Genomic DNA, 25,965 nt, shown 5'->3' on the forward strand with positions numbered 1-25,965 from the left:
CCACCAGAACCTGACTCATATATCCCAGGCCGGGAATTGGACAACTCAGGCCACCATCACCTGATAATAGTCAGGAGCTCAGGCTGGTAAGGTGGCTCAGCAGTAGAGTGCTTGCCTTGTGTGCATGAGGTCCAGGATCTGATTCCTCAGCACCACATAAGCATAAAGGGCCAGAAGTGGAGCCCAGGCCCAGTGTTCAGGCCCACAACCGGCAAAAAAAAAAAACCCCTAAACAATAAAACTATCATGAGCTCAGAGCAGACTCCAGCAACTGGGAGAGTACATCCAACACACTCGATCTCACCAAGAGCACATGTAGGAATAAATAGAAGCAGTCTAGACCACTCAGTCCTTCTAAAGGCAAGAACTGCCAGTAATCTACAGCAGAAAGCCTAGAGCCCTACGTGGGTCAGACCAGCAGCTGGAGGTCAGCCTCCAACAGAACCAAGACTAGGTACAGACTCTCTCTGCCAGCCCAGAAACAGCAACCAAGAAAAGACAGATACCTATTGATCAAAGCAAAATTTCAGATTAGTTTCCAATAATCCCTGAATCCCCATGTGAAAGTCACAGAGAAAAATTACAAGGTTTATCAACACCAAGGATAGCAAGCTACCTCCAAAAAACAACAGCCACGCAGGGGAAGCAAAGCAGGAATGGAAGACAAAAGCTACATCCAAGAAATGCTGGAGGCAATGACTCAAGAATTAAAGTGAGAAATAGACCAGAAATTTAAAGAACACAGGGACGAACTATCAAAAGAGATGCAGGATTTCAAACAGGAGATGGACACAAAAATAGAGGCAGTACACACCTCACTAAGAGGTGAGATTGGTACAAAAATAGAGGCAGTACAAACCTCACTAAGAGGTGAGATTAATACTTTGAGAACCAACATCGAATCCATAAATGAGTCCATTTCCTCCATGCAAACCACAATGGAAGCTATAGTTGACACAGTAAATGAAATGGAATTTAGAGTGTCAGATACAGAAGACAGAATACACCAACTGGACCAAAAAGTCACAGATATGGAAAAATCACTTAAATTGTGCCAAAGGGAAATCCAATAGCAAGCAGATAGTGTCATGAGATTTAACCTTCATATAATTGGAGTGAACAAAGGTGAGGAATTTCACAGCAAAGCGAATGCAACACCTATTCAACAAGATTATCAATGAAAATTTCCCCCATCTTAAAAGAGAACATCTTACCTACATAACAGAAGCATGTAGAACACCTAACAAGCAGGATCCCAGGAGAAACACTTCTAGGCACATTGTAGTAAAAATGATAGATCTAAACAATCTTGCATGCAGCAAAAACAAAGAAGGAGTATACTACGATGGGAAAAAAATCAGGATCACTGCAGATCTCTGTATACAGACACTGAATGCAAGAAAGGCCTGGGAAAGTACCATCCGAGCCCTGAGAACCAATAACTGCCAGCCCAGACTGATATACCCAGCAAAGCTAGCATTCACATTCGATGAAGAAATGAACATTTTAAATAGTAAAGAAAAACTAGCTGGCACCAGTGGCTCATGCCTATAATCCTAGTTATTCAGTTGGTTGAGATCTGAGGATCACGGTTCAAAGCCAGCCCGGGCAGGAAAGTCTGTGAGACTCTTATCTCCAATAAACCACTAGAAAACTGGAAGTGGCATTGTAGCTCAAGTGACAGAGCACTTGCCTTGAGCTGGAGAACTGAGGGATAGTGCCCAAACCCAGAGCTCAAGCCCCACGACCGACAAAAAAAAAAAAAACTAAATGAATTCGTAAACAATAATCCAGCATTACAGGGAATACTAAGAGGGGGAACAAAACCTGAAGAAAGCAACCAGGAACAGGGACCCACACCAGACAGGTATTGATAGAAGTCTAACTTAGTAAGCACAGGAGGAAAGGAAAGAAGGAAAACAGGAAAACAGGAAATGACAGGAACCATAATGCATCTCTCTATAATAACCTTAAATATTAATGGACTTAATTCACCAATCAAAAGAAAAAGAACTGCAGATTGGATCAGAAAACATGACCCATCCATCTGTTGCCTTCAGGAGATCCACCTCTCAGCCAAACATACAAACAAACTCAGAGTGAAGAGTTGGAAAAGGATCCACCAATCCAATGCCCCCAGTAAGAAAGCAGGAGTAGCTATCCTGCTATCTGACAAAATAAACTTTTCATTAAAATCAATACAAAAAGACAAGGAAGGACACTATATACTAATACAGGGAACTATCCAAGAGGAGGATATTACCATTATAAACTTATACTCCCTAAACATTGGAGTACCCAAATATGTTAAGCTAATAGTCTCAAACTTACAGAATAAAATAGATCCAAGTACAATAATACTAGGAGACTGTAATACCCCACTCTCACCAAAGGACATGTCTACTAATCAGAGGACTGGCAAAGAAGCTACAGAATTAAGTGAGGTCATACTTCAAGTGGAACTAACTGACATCTACTGAGTATTTCACCCTAAAACAACACAGTACACATTCTTCTCAGCAGCTCATGGAACTTTCTCCAAAATAGACCATATCATAGTCATGCAAGGAACTTAAGCAAATACAAGGGGATTGACATTATTCCCTGTATCCTATCTGGCCACAGTGGAATCAAGCTAGTTCTCAATAACAAAACATACTACAGAAATTACTCAAATACATGGAAATGGAACAGCACACTTCTAAGCAACACCTGAGTAACAAAAGAGATTAAAAAGTTCCTTCAATTCAATGAAAATGAATATTCATCACAAAGAAACTTGTGGGACACAGCAAAAGCAGTCCTGAAGGGCGAATTTATCACCCTTAGTGCCCACATCAAGAAAATAGAGACAGACCAAGTCATAATCTCATGTTGCAATTAAAGCGGCTAGAAAACATGACAAAATGGAACCTAAAGTTACTAGAGGGAGCCAGATAATCAAATTAAGAGCAGAAATTAATGAGATAGAGAATATGAAAATTATAAATAAAATTAATAAAAAGCTGGTTCTTTGAAAAAATACATAAAATTGATAGACCTTTGGAAAGATTAATTAAGAAAAGAAGAGAGGAAACCCAAATTAACAAGATCAAGGATGCCATGGGAAAAATCACAACAAATACCCAAGACATCCAAACAATTATAAAGAACTATTTTCAAAAGTTACACTCTAAAGAAAGAAAACCTAGCAGAAATGGATGCATTTTTAGAGAAATACAAGTGCCCAAACTGAGCAAAGAAGAAGTAAATCAATTAAATAAGCCAATATCTTACAACGAGATACAGGAAGCAATCAGAAGTCTTCTAACAAGGAAAAGCCCAGGACCAGATGGATTCACAATGGAATTCTATACCTTTAAAGAAGAACTAATAGCCATACTCCTCAAGCTCTTCAGAGAAGTAGAAAAGGAGGGAGCTATCCAAAACTCATTCTACGATGCCAATATCACACTCATCCCCAAACCAGGCAAAGATCCAACAAAAAAAAGAGAACTACAGACCAATCTCCTTGATGAACACAGATGCAAAGATCCTTAACAAAACTCTAGCTAACAGAATCCAGAAACACAAAAAATATTATACAGCCGGGTGCTCACGCCTGTAATCCTAGCTATTCAGGAGACTGAGATCTGAGGATCACGGTTCAAAGCCAGCCTGGGCAGGAAAGTCCAGGAGACTTTTATTTCCAACAAACCACTAGAAAACCGGAAGTGGCGCTGTGGCTCAAGAGGTAGAGTGCTCGACTTGAGCTGAAGAGCTGAGGGATAGTGCCCAAGCCCAAAGTTCAAGCCCCCACGACTGACAAAAAAAAAAATCATACACTATGACCAGAGATGCATGGATGGTTTAACATATGTAAATCAATAAATGTAACCCAACACATCAAAAGATCCAAGGTCAAGAACCACATGATTATCTCCATTGATGCAGAAAAGGCTTTTGATAAGATGCAACATTCATTCATGTTAAAAGCTCTGGAGAAAATAGGAATAGAAGGAACATTCCTTAAAACAATAAAAGCCATTTACGACAGACTGATAGCCAATGTTATACTTAATGGGGAAAAGCTACAACCAATTCTCCTAAAATCAGGAACAAGGTGAGGATGCCCCCATCTCCACTCCTCTTCAATATAGTCCTGGAACCCTTAGCCAGGGCAATCAGGCAAGAAAAAGACATTAAAGGGATCCATATAGGGAAAGAAGTTAAACTATCCCTTTTTGAGATTACATGATACTATACCTTTATGATCCCCAAACTCTTAGAAATTATAAACCACTTCTGTAAAGTTGCAGGATACAAAATCACCCCACAAAATTCAGTCGCCTTCCTGTACACCGACAATGTACAAGCAGAGAGGGAAATAAAGGAAGCAACCCCATTCACAATAACCCCCCAAAAAGTAAAATACTTAGGAATTAACCTAACCAAAGATGTAAAAGGACTATTTAATGAAAACTATAGAAACTTAAAGAAGGAAATTACAGAAGACACAGGAAATGGAAAGACCTCCCATGCTCTTGGATAGGCAGACTTAATATAGTAAAAATGACAATACTGCCAAAATTAATATACAAATTCAACGCAATTCCTATTAAAATCCCAATGTCATACATTTATGAAATACAGAAAACAGTCCAAAAATTCATATGGAACAACAAAAGACCTAGAATAGCCAAAACAATTCTAGGCAAAAAACACAACATGGGAGGGATCTCGATGCCAGACTTCAAACTCTACTATAGAGCCATAATAACAAAGACAACATGGTATTGGTACAAAAACAGACCTGGAGACCAATGGAGTAGAATAGAAGATCCAGAAATAAAACCACACACCTACAGTCAGCTGATGTCTAACAAAGGAACCAAAGAAACACAGCTTCTTCAACTACTGGTGCTGGGAAAACTGGGAGGCCACATGCAGCAGACTAAAAGTGGATGACTTCAGCCTATCACCATGCACCAACATCAACTCAAAATGGATTAAAGACCTTAACATTAAACCTCAATCTCTGAAACTACTGCAGAATAGAGTAGGAGAGACACTTGAACTTATAGGCAGAGGCAGGAACTTCCCGAACAGAGTCCCAGGGTCACAACAAATTGGAGAGAGACTTGACAAATGAGACTACCTTAAAATAAAAGTTTCTGCACAGCTAAAACTATAGCAACCAAGCTAGAAAGACAGCCAACTAACTGGGGAAAAAATATTTACCAGCAATATATCAGACAAGGGGTTAATATCCAGTATATACAGGGAACTCAAGAAATTAATCCCTCCCAAACCTAACAAACCAATTATTAAATGGGAAAGAGAGACTTCTCAGAAGAAAAGATAAAAATGGCAAAGAAACACATGAGGAAATGTGCACCATCCCTGATTGTAAAGGAAAAGCAAATAAAAACAACCCTGAGATACCACTTTACCCCAGTCAGAATGGCCCACATCCTAAAGTCAGCCAACGACAAATGCTGGAGGGGATGTGGAGAAAGATGAACCCTATTACACTGCTGGTGGGAATGTACACTTATACAATCACTTTGGAAAGCAGTCTGGAGGGTCCTCAGAAAGCTAAAGATTGACCTCCCTTATGACCCAGTCATACCGCTTCTAGGCATCTATCCTGAACAACAGGAACCAGTATACAAGGACACATGCACCTCCATGTTTATTGCAGCACTGTTCACAATAGCCAGGATATGGAAACAACCCAGACGTCCCACCACAGATGAATGGATCCAAAAATTGTGGTATCTATACGCAATGGAATATTATGCAGCCATTGCAAGACAAAATAATGGCATTTGCAGGGAAATAGATGGAGCTAGAAGAAATCATGTTGAGCGAGGTAAGCCAAGAACAAAGAGATAAACGTTTAGTACATGATCTCCCTGATAAGTGGATGTTAAATCCAAAACTAAGGTGATACAACAAAATTAACAAGGCTTAAGAAACAAAGGGCTTCCACCCATCCGGTCAAATCACTACTAATAACCCCATGCTGCTGATCAGATATATGGTATATATGTGCACACTGGAGGGAAACCAAGAGGACGACACAGAACTAGAGGGAATCAGAGGGAAACATACAACAGCAGGACCCATCAGCTGCACTGGACATTGACCAAAATGAACTAAGCAACTCAATGGCAGTGATGGGAGGGAGGGAACAAGTGGAAAGAGGGAACAGCTGATGCTATGCAAAACAAAAGAAATGTACATATCACCCGATGTGGAAGAAATCACTGTATTGCAAAGCTCATAGAACTCATAAATGTTATAGACCATGATAGACAATTTGCCCCATGAAAGTTAGAATGTGTTTGTGACTTTAACTAAGCATCACTATCCCACAATACTGTGAAATTTGGGGAATTACGTAATCACTTAATCACAATAAAGAATTTGAAATAAACAAATAAATAAATAAAATAAAGGAGTTGCTTTCCTGTTTTCAGCAGCGCTCTTCTCATTATTGGCATACAGAAAAGCCATTGGTTTTTGAGGATTAATCTTATACCCTGCTGATTTGCCAAAATTTTGGATCAGCTTGAGTAACTTAGGAGTGGAGTCCATGGGGTCCTTTAAATACAAGATCATGGTATCTGCAAAGAGAGAAAGTTTTACTTCATCTTTTTCTATTTGGATGCCCTTTATGTTTGCATTTAGCTAGGAATTCTTATACTAAATTGAAGAAGAGTAGAGAGAGCAGGCAGCCTTGTCTCATTCCTGAAGTTACAGGAACCAGCTTTAGCATTCGCCATTAAGTATAATGCTAGCCGTGGGTTTGTCAAGCATAGCCTTGATTATTTTGAGGAATGTTCCATGGATTCCTGGTTTCTCCATAGCTTTCATCACAAAGGGGTGTTGGATCTTGTCAAATGCTTTTTATGCATCTATTGAGATAATCATGTGGTTCTTATCCTTGCTCTTGTTGATGTGATGAATTGTATTAATTGATTTGCAAATATTGAACCAGATTTGCATCCCTGAAATGAATCTTGTTTGATCATAGTGAATTTTTTAAATGAATTGTTGATGTCGATCGGCAGAATTTTGTTGAGAAGTTTTGCATCGATGTTCATCAAAGAAATGGGTCTATAGTTCCCATTCTTTGATAGATACAAAACTCATCAAGAGTCCCTGTCTGGTCCTGAGATGAGAGCTATGTGGCTTCATAGAAAGAGACAATAATTCAAAGAAAGGTTGGACAAATGGGATTGCATTAAACTTCAGAGCATCTTCTGCACGGCGAAGGATATAGCTAGCAAGATCAATAGAACCCCCACTGTTTGGGAGATCTTCACTAGACATACAGCAAACAAAAAAAGGCCTCACATCTAAAATATACTTAGAACCCAAAAAATTAAATCCTCCCAAAACATGTCCTCAAAGAAACAATTGCCCCATTAATAAGTGGGCTAAAGACTTAAAGAGAGACTTCTCTGAAGAGGAAATAAGAATGGCCAATAGGCACAAGAAGAAATGTTCAATTTCTCTGGCCATAAAAGAAATGCAAATCAGTGGAAGAAATAACTGTATCGCAAAGCTCATAGAACCCATAAATGTCATAGACCGTGATAGACAATTTGCTCCAGGAAAGTTAGAATGTGTTTGTGACTTTAACCGAGCATCATTATCCCACAATACTGTGAAATTTGGGAAATTATGTAACCACTTAATCACAATAAAAAAAATTTTTGAAAAAAAAAGAAATGCAAATCAAAACAACATTGAGATTCCACCTCACCACAGTTAGAATGGCTATAATCAAGAAATCTAATAACAACCGATGCTGGAGGGGGTGTGGACAGAAGGAACCCTACTGCATTGTTGGTGGGAGTGTAAACTTGTTCAACCACTTTGGAAAGTAGTATGGAGGTTCCTCAAAAGACTCGATCCAGCAATCCCACTTCTGGGCATTTACCCAAATGATCACAAACAAGGCTATACTAAAGCTACCAGCACAATTATGTTTACCACAGCATTATTCACTGTAGCTTAGATATGGAACCTCAGTAGATGAATGGGTCAAGAAAATATGGTGTATATATATATATATATATATATATATATATATATTCATATATATCTATATTCATATGTACGTATATATATATATATATATATATATGAATTCTATGTCTCCATCAGAAAGAATGATGCTGCCCCATTTGTTAGGAAATGGAAAGCCTTGGAAAAAATTATATTAAGTGAAGTAAGCCAGACCCAAAGAAACATAGATCCCATGGTTTACCTTATCTGTCTAGGACAAGCAGAAGAGGTCAAAAGCTATGTATATATAACCATATAAGATGATGCTAAGCAAAATGCACCCCAAGATAGGGACACAAGCGGTTTTATCTTTTCTTGCTGTTATTTTTAATGTACTTACAATATACTATGTGATTTTTTTTGTTTCTCTGGTATGTTCTTCCCCCATGGTATAACCCTTGTTTGCACTGTATTTTATTCTAGTGCCCTGCATCTTGTATATAAATTTTTCTAATTTGAGGAGGGAAGGGAAACAACAAAAAGCTGGAATAAGGATACAGGTTGATCCATTGTAACAATGAGATGTACAAGACACTATGTTGAAAATGAGCTTTACAATTTTGGGGGAGAAGGGCAGAGTTGTGGAGACAAGGAGGGAAGGGATGAGAGGGGAAAAACAAAGGAGGGTGTAATAATGCTGGATAGGAAATGTACTCATTACCTTACTCATGTAACTGTAACCCCTCTGTACACTATTTTTACAACAAAAACATTAAAAAATAAATTAAAAATAATAAAAAGAAATGACAATACTAATTAGCTATGAAATAATATAATTTATGTCAATGATATCATTAATATATTAATATGTGACCATAAAATATCAAAATACATTTAATATGTTAATTGATAATTCATTGATATTTAAATTTATATAGTTTCAGTTCTTAAGTGACACATAGTAACTGTGTATATTTACATGAAACAGTACATTTGATGAAGGTATTCACTGTACTATGATCAAATCAAGAAAGTTAACACAATCATCATTTCAACCCTTATTTTTTGCATTGGAGACATTCTACAAGCTCTCAACAAATTTTTTATTTTAAGTGCACAATTAATTGTGGTCAATCACAGGTACTTTCATGTGCTTTAGAAGAGTGACAGTTATTCATTCTCTTTCCATACCGCCTCCCCAACATCCTTCCAAGGCTCCAATAAGCCCTATCCTTCTCTCTACAAGAACATCTTTTCAGTTTCTACAGGGAAGTAAGCATGTGTGTATCTGTCTTTCCATCCCTGGCTTATATCACTTCACAAATGTCCTCAGCTCCATGGACAGTGGGAAGACATCTCCTATTCATGGACCCATGAGGGACTACATCGGGACTGTGTCAAAAGGATACCACAGGACTTCTGACACTGGCTCATGCCAAGCTGCAGGGAGAGCAATCTAGGGAGTGCAATGAATTCACCGTGTTTGCCTTTTCCTGTGTAGGCCACGGGAAGCCCTCATCTCACTGAATAGAATCACCTCAAGGACTGGTCTTTCAGAAAGGCCATGCCAACAAGCATATGTAGAATGCTTCAAAGGAAAAGGAGATTGCAAGCACCAGAACTCAGGACTAATGAAAGAAATAGGAAAGAGAAAATACATGGGCTATTTAGGGGATCAAATCAAGGAGACCAAATATTTACTACAAAATCACTTATTCAGCCATCAATTTTGGAAAGAATATACACTGAAGGTCCAATAGTAAACAGCGAAATTTGGCCACATCTGTTCAGTGAGATAATATACATCAATTATAATGTATTCTAGAAGCCAGGCACCAGTGGGCCACCACTGTAAGAATAGCTTTCATGGGATTGAGATGTGAGGATTGAGGTTCTAAACCATCTCCAGCAAAAAGGTTCATGAGATTTAAACCACCAAAAACCTGGAAGTGGAACTGTGCTTGAACTGAACAAGCCTTGAGCAAAAGAGCTCAGAGAAAGTGCCTCAGCCTTAATTCAAGCCCCAGAACTGACAGCAGAAAGAAATAATGACAACCACAACCACAAAAGCTGACCTTGGGAGTTCACATCTGTTATGCCAGCTACTCTGGAGGCATAAAAACGAGCATCCCAGACAAAGCCAACCTGGTCAACCAGGGAAACCAACAGGAGAGTGCTGTCCAATTGTGGCAACAGTGTGCAAGGGATCTTGGCTATGTCCAGGTGCCCCTGGGATCCAAACTGTCTAACTGAACTTGAGAGGGCCTTCTGCCTGCACCGCAACCTCTGCACCCTGGCCATGTGCAAGAAGGAGGCTTGCCCTCTCACTCACCTCCCACATGAGGGCATGCTGACCCATTCAGTCTCTCATGCCCAGGGCAAGCCCTCTAGGAACAAGGAGGAACAAAAGGCAGGAGAGACACAGACACCATGAAGAGAGCAGAACACAGGTATGCCCATGTTGGAAAAGAGGCCAGTGTGGCTGAAGAGACAATAAAGGAGTGGTGTGCAAGGCAGATCTAAACACCTGGAAATGATGTCAACTGTTCCTGCTGAAACACAGCCTTCCCGTAACCCACTGATGATAGCCACACAATGAGGAAATCACAGTTACCTTGCTCCTACAGGAAGGCATGTTCATCCCAGGCCTCAACTCTCAGGTCCCCATGAGGAAGGGGCTATGTCCTTTATAGAGAGAGACTCTGTGTCAGTGGCCACAATACTTTGGGCTGAGCCTTGGTGCTTTTCTCTTGGCTACTTGGGACATGGTTGAGCTTAAGCCCTAGGCCTGTCCACTGGGAAGCCCATAGTGTCTCACAGGATCCTTAGAATGAGAGATGAGAGGGGACAGACACAGAAGGAAGGAGAGAGGAATAAGGAACAAGGGAGAGACAGAGTAATCCAAAAGTGATAACTTTTCATAACTTCCTCTTGGAGTTTCCTTTTGCCTTTCCAAGAATACATGTGCTGAGTATATGGAACTTGAGGGGAAATTGCTACAGGCCTGGGCACCTGGAGGCCTAGGACCCAACTGGATCTCCTCCAAGGTGGTGGCTGCAGTCCCCAGGCCTACCTGGGGACGAGGTAATGGGGTGGAGATATGTGTTCATGCTCAGGGCAAGCAGGAGGTGAGAGGAGGAGCCATTTGGGGAGGTTTTGTCAGAAGGAAGGGCTCAAGTGAAGGGACCTCCAGGGATGACCTCACTTCCTTCAGAATGCAACTTAGAACCTTGGTATCCTGACAGCCACAGTCAACACACGCCCCACGCAGCTCACTGGTGTGGCTAACCGACATTCAGAAGATGTTTGCCAGTTGTTTAAAAAATTGTAGGGACTCAGGCCTCAAGGAAGAGTGGAGAGGTTGCTTGGCTCATATGTGTGTAGACCCTGGGCCAGCCCTGGTTGCAGACACTTCTGGAGATGTTGCTGTAGGCTCTCACAGGTGACATGGGGAGGCTGGCCCAGGGCAGTGAATGACTGGCCAGCACAACACACTTGATTCTCCTGGTCATCATCAGCACTCCTGTGTGTGTGTGTGTGTGTGTGTGTGTGTGTGTGTGTGTGTGTGTGTGTGTGTGTGTATGTATGTGTGTGTCTGTGTCTGTGTGCGTACATGTGCATGCAAACACATGCACATGCACACACACATCACTTCCACCTGAACTGCCATGAGCTGGAGTCTCAAATTCTTTTCTAAAAAAGGCAGATTTCAGTGGTCTGTTCCCAACCAGGACGCAGGGCCCTGGTGATCCTGGCCCCAGTTTGGAGGGAATTCATGGTCCTAACTCACACTTGACCGATAAGAGAGGATCCAGTTGGATGGTATGTCTAATCCCTAGGCCGCCCTAGGTTTCTGTCCCTCTTCCAAAAGAGCTGAGGATCCCTGATGATGCAAATGTATTCTATACATTGAAGACTATGGACTTCTACCATGTGGTGCTTTGGAAGTACACCTTCCCCCTGAGGACAAACATCAAGCATGGATCCAGTTCCAGCCTCTTTCACAGGAAGAGAAGTACATCATGCAAATCCTAAGGATGGCCAGCATGTGGGCATGTCTCCCCTTGGTCTGTCTGGCCAGGGACTAAGCCCCTGCTGACTACACTGGCCCCCATCTCCCCATACATTCTACACCTCCAGTCTAAGACACTCAGACTCATTCATCCACAAACATATCCTGCTATCACAACGCTACTTGACATGCAACCAACTAGCCTTCTCTCCAGGGACTCCCTCAGAGCCTCAAGAGTCCTCTGCCATCATGCTATAGCTGCCCCCTACAAATTGTGGCATGACTTTTCTGGACTCTGGTGCCACTCTCTGCCACTTGTGCACTTGTCTCCTCCTTCCCAGAGACTGATCTCTCAACGTCAGAGGGTCATAGAAGGACACTTCCTTGTGTTTGGCCATTCTAATCTTTGACACACTGCACCAAATTCTCTTCCATGAGGCTTGACTGAGAGTGAGTGATGTCCACCACAAACCACTGGGCTCTGAGGACCATAGAGAAAAACACCTCTTTTAGAACTCAGTCTTCACCCTGAGTGCAGATCCATTTACACATAGATTGGAGCAAGGAAATGCCAATCAAATACCATTTGTCACAGAGATACTCTCCTGGAAACCACTGGAGATTGGAATTTTTAGAAGTTGTGCCCTTGGGCTGTGTACAATTTATTGTCAATGAACATTTGGATATATGGGAATCTAAAATCTTTATTCCTTGAGCTGGAGATAATTTAAAGTAGATTTAAGTATTAATATTGTGTTAAAATTCTATTTATTCTCTACTCTGGTCGTGTGGTTTTCTTCTTTCATCTCTACTGTGACTTACACACTCTCAGACTCTCCCACTGGTGTGAAATAAGAAACACAGCAGAACACTCCGTGGACTTTATACCACCCTTCATTACTCTCATGCAAAAAGGGCCTGTCCTCCTACACTAAGCATGGGTTCAATCAGTGTCACTGCAGTGGGGGCTCCCCCAATATGGCTCCCACAAAGTGGGACTGCAGTTTGTAGGTGATCTCACAGAATGTGGAACACACTCTGAAATCCGAATGTCTTCCAAAAGAACCCTTGTAGTGCAAAGTAGCAGCCTGGCAAGTTGCAGTGCTGAGTCTTTCCAAAGAAACAGGTATGGGTGGGTATCAGAATTGACAGTAGGGGGAGCCTGTGAGGTGATCAAACCCAGTAACCAAGGGAGAGCTTGATGAAAAGGCCCTGCTAAGGCACTTAGCAGTTCTGCACTGCTCACTGCTTAAAGGACAGACCAGCCCAGCAGGGATGGAACAATGGTAGCAGCTGGCTTTGGCAGTGGCTGGTGTGAGGTGAGGTCAGCAGGAACAGGAAAGGTTCCTGAATTCCTTTTCCTCATGTCATCACATTGAATTTTCTCCTACTTGAACTATAGCTCCACTCTTGCCTTTCTGCTTGATAATTGGGGGTCCGAATGGCTTGGATTTGTCTACCTGGGATGATTTCAAACCAAGAGTCTCAGATTTCAGCTTCTTGAATAACTAGCATTCTCAGCATGAGCCACTGGTTCCCGGCCTTCATTGCTCCTATCCATATGTTTGTGATTCATAGCTTTGAGGTTCAATTGCTAGGTCCTAATCTAGAGGGTTATCCAGTTGCATAGATTTTCTAGCTTGTTGCAAGACACATTTCTGATGTAAACTCTGATCATTCCTGAATTGCATTGATATCTGTTTTGGTATTCCCTTTCTTATCTCTAATTTTATTAATTTGAATCTTTTTATGTTTGTGTTGATAAGTTTGGGTAATCTCTCATCAACCATGTCAACCATGTTTTTTTCCCCCTGAAACTGTACTCGGTGTTTCACTGATTCCTTATATCCATCTTTTTGACTTTATTTCATTGACTTTCTCCCAGAATTTCATTCATTCTTTCTATCTACCAGTGTAGGGTTTGGCTTGCTATTACTTGCCTAGGAGTTTGATGTGCAATTGGGTTATTAATTTGAGAATTCTTATTTTATTTAAATCAGGTACTCAGAATTGTCCTCCTTGGGTATTTCTTGTCACTGTCCAATGTACCTCGTGTTTCCTGACCATTCTCCTTTCCTTCCTCCCTTCCTATCTCTCTCTTTCCATCTTTCCCTTCCTGGTCATTACTGGTATTTTGTCACCTTCATTGTCTTGTCTTCTCCAAATGTCTTATGCTTTGAGACTGTAGTACAAAAGCATTCTGATTCTGCTTCTTTCATTTTTTTTTTATTTTTTAAATTTAATTTTATTTTATTGTGAACATACTGTACAGAGGGGTTACAATTACATGGGCAAGATAATGAGTACATTTCTTATCAAGCATTGCAGCCTCCTCCTTTGTTTACCCTTCACCTCCCTTCCCAGCCTCCCCCCTCCCCCCCCAATCCATCTCCTTCCCTCCTCTTCCCCCCCCTCCCCCGCACCGACGTTGTAAAGCTCGTTTTGGACATGACAACTTGTACTTCTCATTGTTGCAACAGGTCCACCTGTATCCTTAAACAACTGGTTTTTCCCCATCTCCTCCACAAGTTATACTGACATCAAATATAGTGAAAGCAGGGGTTATACTGTGGGGGAGGGACATACAAAGCAACAAAGAGATAATCTTATAAATGCGTTAGAAACACATGCATGAAAGAAAAAAACATTAAAATACATATCTAAGGGTTCATTTTCCTGACATCACATTATCTGACCTTTTCCGCTTGACTCATACATATACTAGATATTGCAAATAAGGGAAACCATGGTCTGCTTCTTTCATTTAGTGTTGTGCTTTTGCAATTTCATCATGTCTTTTCATGGCTTGAAGTAGACTTGCCTAGTTTCATTCTTTCCTTCTCCTTTTTGTGTGCTGTCTTTCTTGTTTTGCTTTTTCTAGTCTTATTTTTAAATTCATGCATTATTCAGGGATTTGGGGGGATTCCATGTTGTTTTTTTCCACATAAAGTTGCAAGTTATGCTTTGGAGAAACTCGAGTACATGCTAATTGAATAACAAACTGAAGTACAGATGTATACTCACAGTCATTGGATCTATGGGTAATAATCACTGGTCTAAACACAATATGAGAGACTACCCAGGACTGAGATATGGAGACCCTCCTTCATTTTCATTTGGATAGAAGGCACTATCCAAACATAAGGATGGTGGCATCCGACATAAGGAATGGGCTTTGTCTCCTCAGCGAAATCCATGTGAAAACTACCATGAAGTATAATATCCATTCACAATGGCTAAATTCTTCTTTGTGCTGCTTTTGGGGCTTGAACCCAGGAACTAGGCACTGTCCCTTAGCTTCCTTTTCTCAAGGCTAGTTTGATTCCCCATGAGCCACACCTCCCCCTCTGCATATTTGGTGGATTCTTTTTTTTTTTTTTTTTTTTTTTTTGATCCGGTCGTGGGGACTGAACTCTGGGCCTGGGCGCTGTCCCTTAGCTCTTCAGCTCAAGGCTAGTGCTCTACCACTTGAGCCACAGCACCACTTCCAACTTTTTTCCTTTTTGCTTATGTGGTGCTGAGGAATCGAACCCAGAGCCTCATGCATGCAAGGCAAGCGCTCTACCATTGAGCCAACTTCCCAGCCCCTATTTGGTGGATTCTTGTAGAATAACACTCTCACAACTTTTCTCTTCTTGCTCCCTTTGAACTTCAATTTTCAGATCTCAGCTTCCAGAATAGCTAGGATTATAGGCATAGCCACTCAGTTGGGTTTGTTCCTTTCATCTTAATAGAAGAATGAGTAAATCACCTTTTATTTTTCAGTTCTAGGGATTGATCCCAAGTGCTTATTATATATGGTCAACAAGACTTTTGTCCTCTAAACCATACTCTCAGTTCATTTTTCAATAAGTTGACTCTTGTTAAATATTCTGAAATAGTTTCAATGATATCCAGTGTACCTTGATCCAATCCTTCTTAGTAATTATGTTCATGCCTTAGGCCAGGGTTCCAGGAATCCCATGGTCAACTCTAGCCCCCAAGTACTGAAGCCTCTCAGATAAACTTGCATGTATCATATATATAGTCTCCTGTATACTTTACATCATATTTAAATGACTTGCAATAGCTATATAATGTAAATTCTATGTACAAAGCTGTCATGCTGCATTAAGAAGAATGACAAGGAGAAAAAACTACATGTGCAAAACAAGTGCAATGTTCTCTAACATTTTCTACCTGATGTTCATTGGATCAATAAAGGAATAAAAATGGATTTGGACATAGGCATCAAGGGCAGAGTATATTTACCTTTAAGTAAGTGATCTCCTGTTACCGGTGATAGTATTTCCTAGTCTCTAAACAGCAATGAGATTAGCTTCCCCAGGATGAGGTTGTAAGGGCTAGATGTAATGTTTCTATTAGAATACCCCATCTATAGCACCCAATGTCTTCTCTTAGCCAGCCTGCAAAAGCCCATCTGTGCTTTACCACAAGGGATGGTCTCACCCACAACATGGGGGGCCTATGCCCAACAGGCCCCAGAATCCCTAAGGAACATTCTTGCATGGGACAAAGCTAACAGCCCACAGTGTCATGGTTCATGCCTAACTGGAATAGAAAGCCCTTTCCTGTGTGAGATACAGAAGTATCATTCCCAGATATAGCATAAGATAGCTGGCCCCAACAGCTTGCACGCCTCTACAGGGAACCACAAGTACAAAGTACCTACGAGAAAACCACAGCCCAGCATCACTGAACAGAAAGCCTAATCTTATGAGCCTCTACAAACTCTGAACCCAGCTGCATACAACATGAACAATCAAGACAGCATGCCACTCTCTTAAAGCAACAACAATTCAGGGGAATGAGGGAAGATGAACAGAGGGAGAACAAGAGAACTATTCAACAAGGTATCAAAAATAGAGGTGAAAGCAGAGGAATTCGAGCCAAATAGCAGACAAGCCTCACACAGTCTTCCTCTGCAGGAATGGCGAGTTTAAGGAACTTCTCCTCCCTCCACACCATCCCCCCTGCACTGCAGACTACCACCAATCAGCACCTGGAGAGGACATGGCAAGAGGTCTCCAGGTGTATCCCTCTCTCTACAGGAGATATGAACCCACAAGGTCTGACCAGTTTACCCTCATTCAGCCCCAGAGCCAATCCTGGGCTGCTGGGCTGGGACACTTCACTGTCTCTGTTCTGCTTGTTCAACTTTTGTTAGCATTCAACTCCCTGTCTGCTTCAAGCAGGACAGAGACCCATAAGACCTTTCCAGGTGTTCTGTAGTAGTCATACATCCTCTGTCCAGTTGAAATGCAAACAAAGTTGCCTCATGCAAGTGGGGTGGCTCTCCATCCAGCCAGGGTGAAGAAATCCCGCCAGAGCTCTGGGTCCTTGGGAGCTCCATGGAACTGTTTAGAAACCTCTTGTCCAGGCAATTTCTAGGCCTGGTTCTAAAACAAAATGAAGGCTCACTCCTTTCTTGGTCCTCTTCCCATTTGTCACCTTCTCTTTGCCTGTTCTCAAGAGACAGCTTGCAGGTATTCCAGAAGCTCTCAGAGATCATTTCTCCCGCATGCTATTACTTCAGGACCAAAGTGCTGTATTCCAGGTGGGGGGATGGGGACAGAAGAAAGAGAGATATGGAGCCACAACTGGCACTCGGTTCTAACTGGAAGTGGTTTTCTAATTTGCTTTCTGTGTATTGTAGAGCTAGAAATCAGGGCAATGGTACTGTTTTGACCATTGTTTTTTAATTTTATTTTATTGTAAAGATGCTGTACAGAGTGTTTACAGTTAAAGGAGTATGGTAGTGAGTACATTTCTTGTCAGCGTTGTTACCCCCTCCTTTATTGTTCTCTCACTATCCCTTCTCTCCCCCACCTCTATTACTACTACTCCCTCTCCCCAAGTTGTAAAGTTAATTTCCAATGGCAGTGCTCACTGACTAGACCCTGCTCACAGGGTTAGAGTCTCTTTTCTAGGGTTGCCTACATTGAACTGGACAAGCAATTATTCTTATACCTCAGTTCTCCCCTGTCAGGAGGAATTTGGAGGATTGGTGTTCTAGGCCACAATGAGGAACTAGGGAGAAAGAAATGTGCAGGAGGTCAGAGAAGGCCTTGGTGACAGACAGGACTCAGGGCAGCTCCAACAGAGGGAGAAGCCACTGAGCCCTCCTGGCCCCACCAGGGATGTTTTTCACATGAACACTTTGTAGATGAGGAAGCAGGCAGAAGGAGGGCAGTTCACCAATGTAGAGTCCCATAGATCTACTGGAACAGAGTCTGAACTAGGACTGAGCAGCCAGGTGGCAGGATCTTTGGCACAGAGAACCAGGGATCTCCACGCTTAGGGTCAGAGACAGAATCTGAGAGGATATGTGCCTTAGTAGCTTTCCTCCCGATCATGAGAGGAGCCTTGCAAGTTTGGCCTCAAAGACAAGAAGACCAAGAGAGGCCAGAGGCAGTCGGAGGAGATGGTGAGTGACTATGTCCTAGAGGTGCCAAGGGTGGCTGAGAGAGTAGTGAAGAGACATCTGCCTGCTCTTCTCGCCATTTTCCCCCCTGCCAGAAATAACTCCATAGACTTGGGCTTTTGATTTTGGCACTCCCTTTTCCTGAGAAGCTGTCAGAAGGAAAGGAGGGGTGGTAGCCCCCAGATCAGGGCATGGCAGACCTATACAGCAGGTGGCCTTCAGCGACTGCCTAATTTGGCAATATACAAACACCAACAGGATGCTGTTTATAGTCCCAAGGATGGAGGCTGGTTAAGAAGCCCTGGGAGGAGAGGCCCACGGCCTTTGCTCATCAGCCCACCCAATCCCACAAGTTAGGATCAAGGACACAGTTCCCTGCCTGGAAACATTTCTATCAGATTTCAGGATGACTGAAACTGCCTTTAGGGACTTGCTGGTTGTAAGTAGCTTGGGCCCATGTCAAGGGCTGGGACCCAGACAGAAAGTCCCAAGCTCTAGCTCATTTCAGAGCCTTTTGACCAATTACCACAATTACCTCCCTGGGGACACCCAGAGCTGCCTGAACATGGAGCGGGAGGCACATAGTACAGCTGGGACTACCAGTCCCTCTGGGCGCTAGTGAAGTGGAAGGCAGTTGAAGAACAAAGGAGAGGCAAACCACAGGCCAGTATGGCCTTCTCACCTGAAGCCACAGTCTCCCCCATGTCCTCAGAGGAGTTGTACAGGCACCACTCAGAACTTGCTTGGCCATGTGTCCAGACCCTACCTGGGAATTTGGCCTTGATCACATATATGTGTCCCCTGCCCCCTGGAGCTGGAGCAGCCCCTGATCTATAGAGGATTGTCAGGAGCACGGGGTGCTTTCTTACTCACGTTGCTCTCTGCATTTCAAGGAAGGAGTCATCCATTTTGAGAAATTGCAAAAGGTAAGTTGCAGGTGACCTCCCTGGGTGAGTGGGGACCGGCAGTGGAGTCAGCTCAGGTCTAGCTCAGTCCCCATGATGAATGAGAACATTTGGTTTAGAGAAAGGATCCTTCCAGCAGGAAGGATGGGAGTGTGAAGTGGGTGCCCAGAGAGCTTTCTGTGACTGAGTGTGGACCTAGATATGAAAGCACACAGCAGCCTGCTGGCACTAACTGAAGTGGGTCGTTCTGCGGACACTACAGCGCAACCCTGTCACTACCCTTGTGCTCTCCCTGGCTAGGAATTCACAATCATGGAGCAACTGAAGCAGCTACAATCAAGCTGTAGCTATGACAATATCATCCCAGAAGAGAATTTTCTGGCCTAGAGTGGCTCAATGAGGAAGCCAGGTGAGCTGTGGGGTACTGGGAAAGTGGAGAGGACTGTCTTGGGCGGGGTGACATCCTGAGGGCCTGAGGTCTTTACCTGAGGTCTCACACTACATAGAGCCTGGGCAGGAGGTGGGCAGCAGGTTTTGAATTGCAGGCAGGCAACGAGAGGACCCCAAGCTTCAACTTTGTTTACTTCACAGCGACCCCTTGCCTTACCTATCACCTGTCCTGTGCGCTGGAGCCTCAGAGGAAGACTGACACTGCAAGCCTCCCTCCCAGGAAGCGCTTCAGCATTTGGAAGGCCTGGAAGAACTAAGAAACTGGTCCCTGATGGGCAATGCAAGGAAAGATGATGGGCTGGGATGCGGGGGCCAGACAGGCTAGGCTGAGATCTTTCCAAGTGGCAGCCTAGTTCTGGCACTCAGTTCTCTGGGCTCTCTGGGCCTGTTTCCTCCTCTTCCCTGTCTCTGTGCTCCATCCATCACAAAGCCAATGGGAACATCTGGATTGACCAAGATTTTAGAATGAGTCCTAGGCTCCCAGAGAAATGGGGACAAGGGGCTGGGAGGTATCCCTGGAGAGCTCCCTCCATTAGGCCCTCCCCTCTCGAAAGCTGTCAGGCCCAAAGTACTGGCCTCAGTACCAGTGGCAGCTCCCAGTCCAAGTCATTGGAGCAGGACAAGTGTGACCCTGACATCAGCAGCACAAGCAACACTGGAGTGCACTGCAACCGCACTGGGAAGTCAGCTGGCTCCTCCAGCTCCTACCTGGGGCTCAACAGGAGCTTCCTGGGAGATTCCTCAGAAGACCAGGAAAAGGCGACCTCCTGCTTTTCCCATAGTCCTCCTTTCCAGTGCCCACCAAGGCAGCTCAACTTCTGTGCACACTTCTGGAAAGGCCTAGCCCTAGTTTAAGACTTGGACTTCTCCTGACGTTGCTGTCCCCACAGCTCAATGCATCATCTTGCCAGTCCATTCCATGGACTATGGTGATCAACCTGGTCTCTCTCAGCCAGTCCTCACCCACCGATTCCAGCACACCTGAGATCACCACAGGAAACAGAGATGCATGTCAGAGTACCCCAATGATGGCTCTTCCCAGCATCCATATACCAGGACACTCCAGTGTCTTGAAGGTGATCCTGCCGTGTAAAACAGGCGTTTAAGCAAAAGCACTTTGGTAAGTTAGGTGGAAAGATTTTCCCTTGGGATCCTCATACCACCCAAACACAGAACAGTATAGTTCCCAAGGACTTCCCTTCCTTCCTGAAGCTGACCTTCTAGTGAGAGCTGAAGGACAGCATGGTGGAAACAGAGGGAAGTGCTCACCACTGCACCTGAAAAAGAGGGAGAGAAAACTGTGCTCAGCTTCCAGGCTGTGTCAGTGAGGAGTCCTGAGAGGAAGAAAGAGGGCTAAGGTAGATGAAATCTTGCACTCTGTAGGGCAGAATCCACCAACATACTTCTCATACTCCAGGTAAATATCAAATTGCTGGTCTTTGGGTCAGAGGCCTAGTAGTGAATGAACATGATTCACTGGAGAGACAGTTTGCTGTTTCAGAGAAGACCCAGGGACAGTAGTAAGTAGGCTGTCATGACACTCACATCTGGTTAGGGACAGGGAGCCATAGGGATCTTGTTCTTCGGTGGGACACGGATTATCTAAGTCTTAGGTACTATATAGCCCATGGAGCCAATAGGATCTACTCACAAGTGAACTACTCACAAAGGAGAGGTCTTTCTCCTCTTCAGAGTCTTCAGTTGGGCAGAAGTCAACCTTAGGCACTCCTCCTTCATGCTGTATCTGGTGTCCAAGATCTTGCATCTGGCCCAGGCCTCTCTCACACAGAAATTAGAAAGGCGGTCATTAGGAGCATGAGGGCGGACAATGTCATTCTCTCTCCTGGACTCTCAACCTTCAGGGAACAAAACAAGTGTGCATGCTGTGCCACCTCCCACTGTACCCTCCAACTCACATCAGGCCTGGCTTATAGGACCCACTGGGCACTTGGCTGGCTGCTCCCTCTCTTGGGGTTCGAAGAGTTTAGATGCATTCTTTCAACATGCACACCTATTCTGTTACCCCTCAGGGGCAAACAGCTGCAAAACCAAGCTGGAAGCACATGATACACTCTAAAGGATTAAAAGAGAAAGAACCATCTTCAATGTATGGACACCACTTCAGGAAGGAAGAGTTAAAATGCCCCCATGTTACACACTGGGATTTCTGGTTCTACACAATCTCTAGCCATTGACCTCAGGGAGGGCATAGTGGCCTATTTCCTAGTTTGACCCAGGTGACCAACCAGGAGAAGACCTGAGATGTCATCTTCAAGGCCATGAAGAAATTCAGGATGCATAGATACAAGCCAGAAGACTTAGAGCTGGTACAGATCATCTCCCAGGATCAAAGTGAGTCCAAAACAAACAACCAGGGAAAGGAAAGAATCAGGTTGACAGGAGCAAAGAGCCTCCCCTCCTGGGTACAGCAACATAAGGATAATTATCAGACACCAGGTCCAAGCCAGCCCTGGAGGGTGCACGTCTCCTAACTGCCTGGTTGCACATGAATATGTCTGTCTTTGTCCTCCCTAAGGAGAAAACTGCCAGTGCAGAGAGACCATCTGTGAGGACTAGAGAAAATGCAGCTGCTGTGGAGGGATTGCTCACTAGAAGGCACTTTTTCTTGCTCCAATATGGAAACATGGCTTCATAAAGAAGCCTGGCTGTAGCTCAGTCAAAAACTGTGTAACTAACATTCATGAGACCCTTGCACTCCCCCAACCCATTAAAATATGCCTCAAAACACTCCAATCCAATATCATTACATCAAAGTGCATAGGATGAATCCATGCAGGTGACACTGAAAGCACACATCAGAAAGCTGAGGCAATGTTCTTGAAAGAGGAGTATAAGCAGACTCAAGTATTGTACATGCCCCAAGAGAGCTAGTGAGATCTCACAGACTATGGGGAAGTTGAAAATTGTCTTTGCCTGAACCACTTACAAGGCTTTTGTAATTGGGGCTCAAGCCAAGAAGAACAGTTAATCATGAGGCTGAGATCTAATGACTGAGGGTAGGTAGTAAGCGTGGGCCAGAAAGTTTGTAAGGCTCTTTCCTCCAAATCATCACAGAAAAAAGCAGGAAGGGTAGCTTTGGCTTAAGTGGTACAGCACTAACCTTGAACAAACAGATCCAAGATAATGCCAGACCCTGAGTTAGATAACTGGGCCAGAACTAAACTCACCCATACAAAAAATCAGTTGACAGTCTAGTCAATATATGTTAGATAAATGAGACAGAGACAGAGAATGAGGAGAAAGAGACAGAGACACAGATGGCAAGAGAGAAGACTGACCCAATAGCCATCCCATATACCTATAACAAAAAGGCTATTGCGCCATAGTGCCACTGCTCTGTTGTCTTTGCAATGAGCTGAAGAATCTGTCAAGTTCTTTGTGGAGATGCCCAGCATTCATTTCAACTTCCATGCAGGATGTGTTCTAAACTCCTTCCTACCTCTATGATCATTCTCATTGTGTCAGCAGCATAGGGTTTCCTCCTCTCAGTCAAGTATGTCAGAGGCCAAGGGAGGCTTAGGAACTAGAGTTAGAAGCAACAATGTTGTCAAGAGTGGAGTGAAGCCTAGACTTGGTTGAGAGGAGACTCCAAGATAGAGGACACAGGGGAGAAAGAGGAACCCAAATGAAATACTTGTTGATTATTGGGGTACAAGGACTTGAAGGCCCCTGGGGTTCAAGGCAAGAAGCCTGAGTTCAGTCCTTGCCTTCTGTGGTCCTGGGAGTCCATGTATACTGTAGACTGTGGGAGGCTGCATTCTGGAAGCCGGCTGTGTCTGGGAATGTTGATAAAGTAGCAGTGAGGGAAGAAGGAGAATGGCTTGTGCCACTTGCACCCTGAACTGCCATGAGCTGGAGTCCAAAGTTCTTTTCTGAGCAAGATAGATTTTAGCAGTCTGTTCCCAAGCAGGACTCACAGGGCCCTGGTGATCCTGGCATAAGATTGGAGGGATTCAGCATCCTAACTCACACTTGATCCTCTCATCTAAGGGAGGATCCTGATGGATAGAGTGTCTAAGTCCCAGGCCATCCTGTTAACAAGGTTTCTGTCCCTCTTCCAACAGAGCTGAGGAAGCACTTCTTGGGACAAAGCCTGAGGTATCAGTCTGCCTCTAGGACTCCAACGAAGAGGACGGGTCATAGCTAAGGTAAGGGTGGCTCTGAGGTGACCAAGGTTGATGCTTGGCATTCTCCCATTGCCTGCCTATAGTTCAGAGCCTATTGGAAAGAAGTAAGGGCCTGGGCCCTGATGGGCAAGGGCCAGGGAAGTCAATGGGCTGGGATGCGGGTGCCAGACAGGCCCAGGCTTAGGTCTTTCCATGGAGCAGCCCACTTCTGCCACTCAGTTCTCCTGGCTCTCTGAGCCTCCATTTCTTCCTCTTTCATGGCTCTCTAAATCCACCATCACAGAGGGAAATGGGAAAATGGTGATTGACCAAGATCCTAGGATGGAGTCCCAGGCTCCCAGTGGAAAGAGGATCAGGCGTTAGGGGGTGTCCTTCCTCCAGTAAGCTGGCCCCTCTCTAAAGCAGCCAGGCTTAGAACACTGACCTCAGTACCAGTGGCAGCCCCCAGTCCAAGTCATTGGAGCAGGACAAGTGTGGCCCTGACACCAGCAGCACAGACAACACTGGAGTGCACTGCGACAGCACTGGGAAGTCAGCTGGCTCCTCCAGCTCCTACTCCGAGCTCAACAGGAACCTCATGGGAGAATCCTCAGAAGACCACGAAAAGGTGACCTCCTGCTTTTCCCATAGCCCTCCTTTCCAGTGCCCACCACGACAGCCCAGCTCCTTGTACACGTCTGAAAAGGCTTAGCCCTGGTTTGAGACTGGGACTTCTCCTGATGTTGCTGTCCCCACAGCTCAAGGCATCATCCTGCCAGTCCATTCCAGGGACTTTGGCGATCAACCTGGCCTCTCCCAGCCAATCCTCACCCACAGACTCCAGCACACCTGAGACCACCACAGGAAACAGTCAGAGCTGCGTTTCAGGGCACACCAGTGACAGCTCCTCCCGGCATCCATATACCAGGCAGGGAGACTCCTGTGTCATCAGGGTGATCCTGCCTGTGGAAAACAAACGTTTATGCAGAAACATCTTGGCACGTTGGGGGGAAGGATTTTCCCTTGGTGTCTTCAACCTGGCAGGACACACATCTCACCTTCGTGATTTCCCATGGACCATCCCATCCTGCGAGGGGCCAAGGGACAGAGCGAGATCACAGTGCTCAGAACTAGACCTGAAAGGAGGGAGGCAAAAACGTGCCCAGCCTCCAGGTGAGAATGGATCCTCCAGTTGGGGACAGCGAGGAGTCCTGGGAGGAAGAAAGGGGGCTCAGCTACATGAAGTCCTGGAGTCTGCAGGGCAGAGTCGACCTGAGATTTTTCTCTTTCCCTGGTTAAGTTTCAAATGCTGGTGCTTGGTTGAGGTTACCGATGAATGAAGGTGATTCTTGGAGGAGAAAATTGCTTGTCTCAGAAATGTCCCAGGGACACTACTTAGGAGGCTGCGTGCAGTTACAATCACATGTAGGTTGGAGGTCAGGGGCCACAGTGAACTTGTGGTCTGAGAGGTGACCAGGACTCTCTGAGTCTGGGTATTGCTCCCCATGGAGCCAACTCAAGACTGATCGACTCACAAGACAGAGGTCTTTCTCCTCTTCAAGATCCTCAGTTGGGCAGAAGTCATGCTTAGCCCCTCCTTCATCATGCTGGGTCTGGTGTCCAGGATACTCCATCCGACTCTGCCCTCTCACAGCAAGAAGCTAGAATAGCTGTCACTAGTTGCCATCTGGGGAGACTATGTCTTCCTCTCCTCTGGACTCTCCACCTTAGGGAGCAGAACAAGGAGTCACCACGAAGTGTCACTCACCACTGCATCCTCCAACCCAGAGCAGGCCTGGCTTCTAGGAGGCATTGGACACCACTCTTGGGGTTGTTGGAGTCTGTTGTGTATTCTTTCACCATACACACATCTTCTTTTACCCTAAGGGACAAATAGCTGCAATGCAAAGGGGAGGACATAGTAGACTCTACAAAGGGTTGAGAAAGAACCATCTTTGTTGCATTGAGAACCCTTTTGGGGAGAGTTGAAACACCCCATCACATCACATGGGACTTCTCTTGCTAATCCTAAAATAGTTCTACAGA

This window comes from Dipodomys spectabilis, unplaced genomic scaffold (genome assembly GCF_019054845.1).
Source record: "Dipodomys spectabilis isolate Male_0828 unplaced genomic scaffold, ASM1905484v1 ptg000083l, whole genome shotgun sequence".
Taxonomy (NCBI): domain Eukaryota; kingdom Metazoa; phylum Chordata; class Mammalia; order Rodentia; family Heteromyidae; genus Dipodomys; species Dipodomys spectabilis.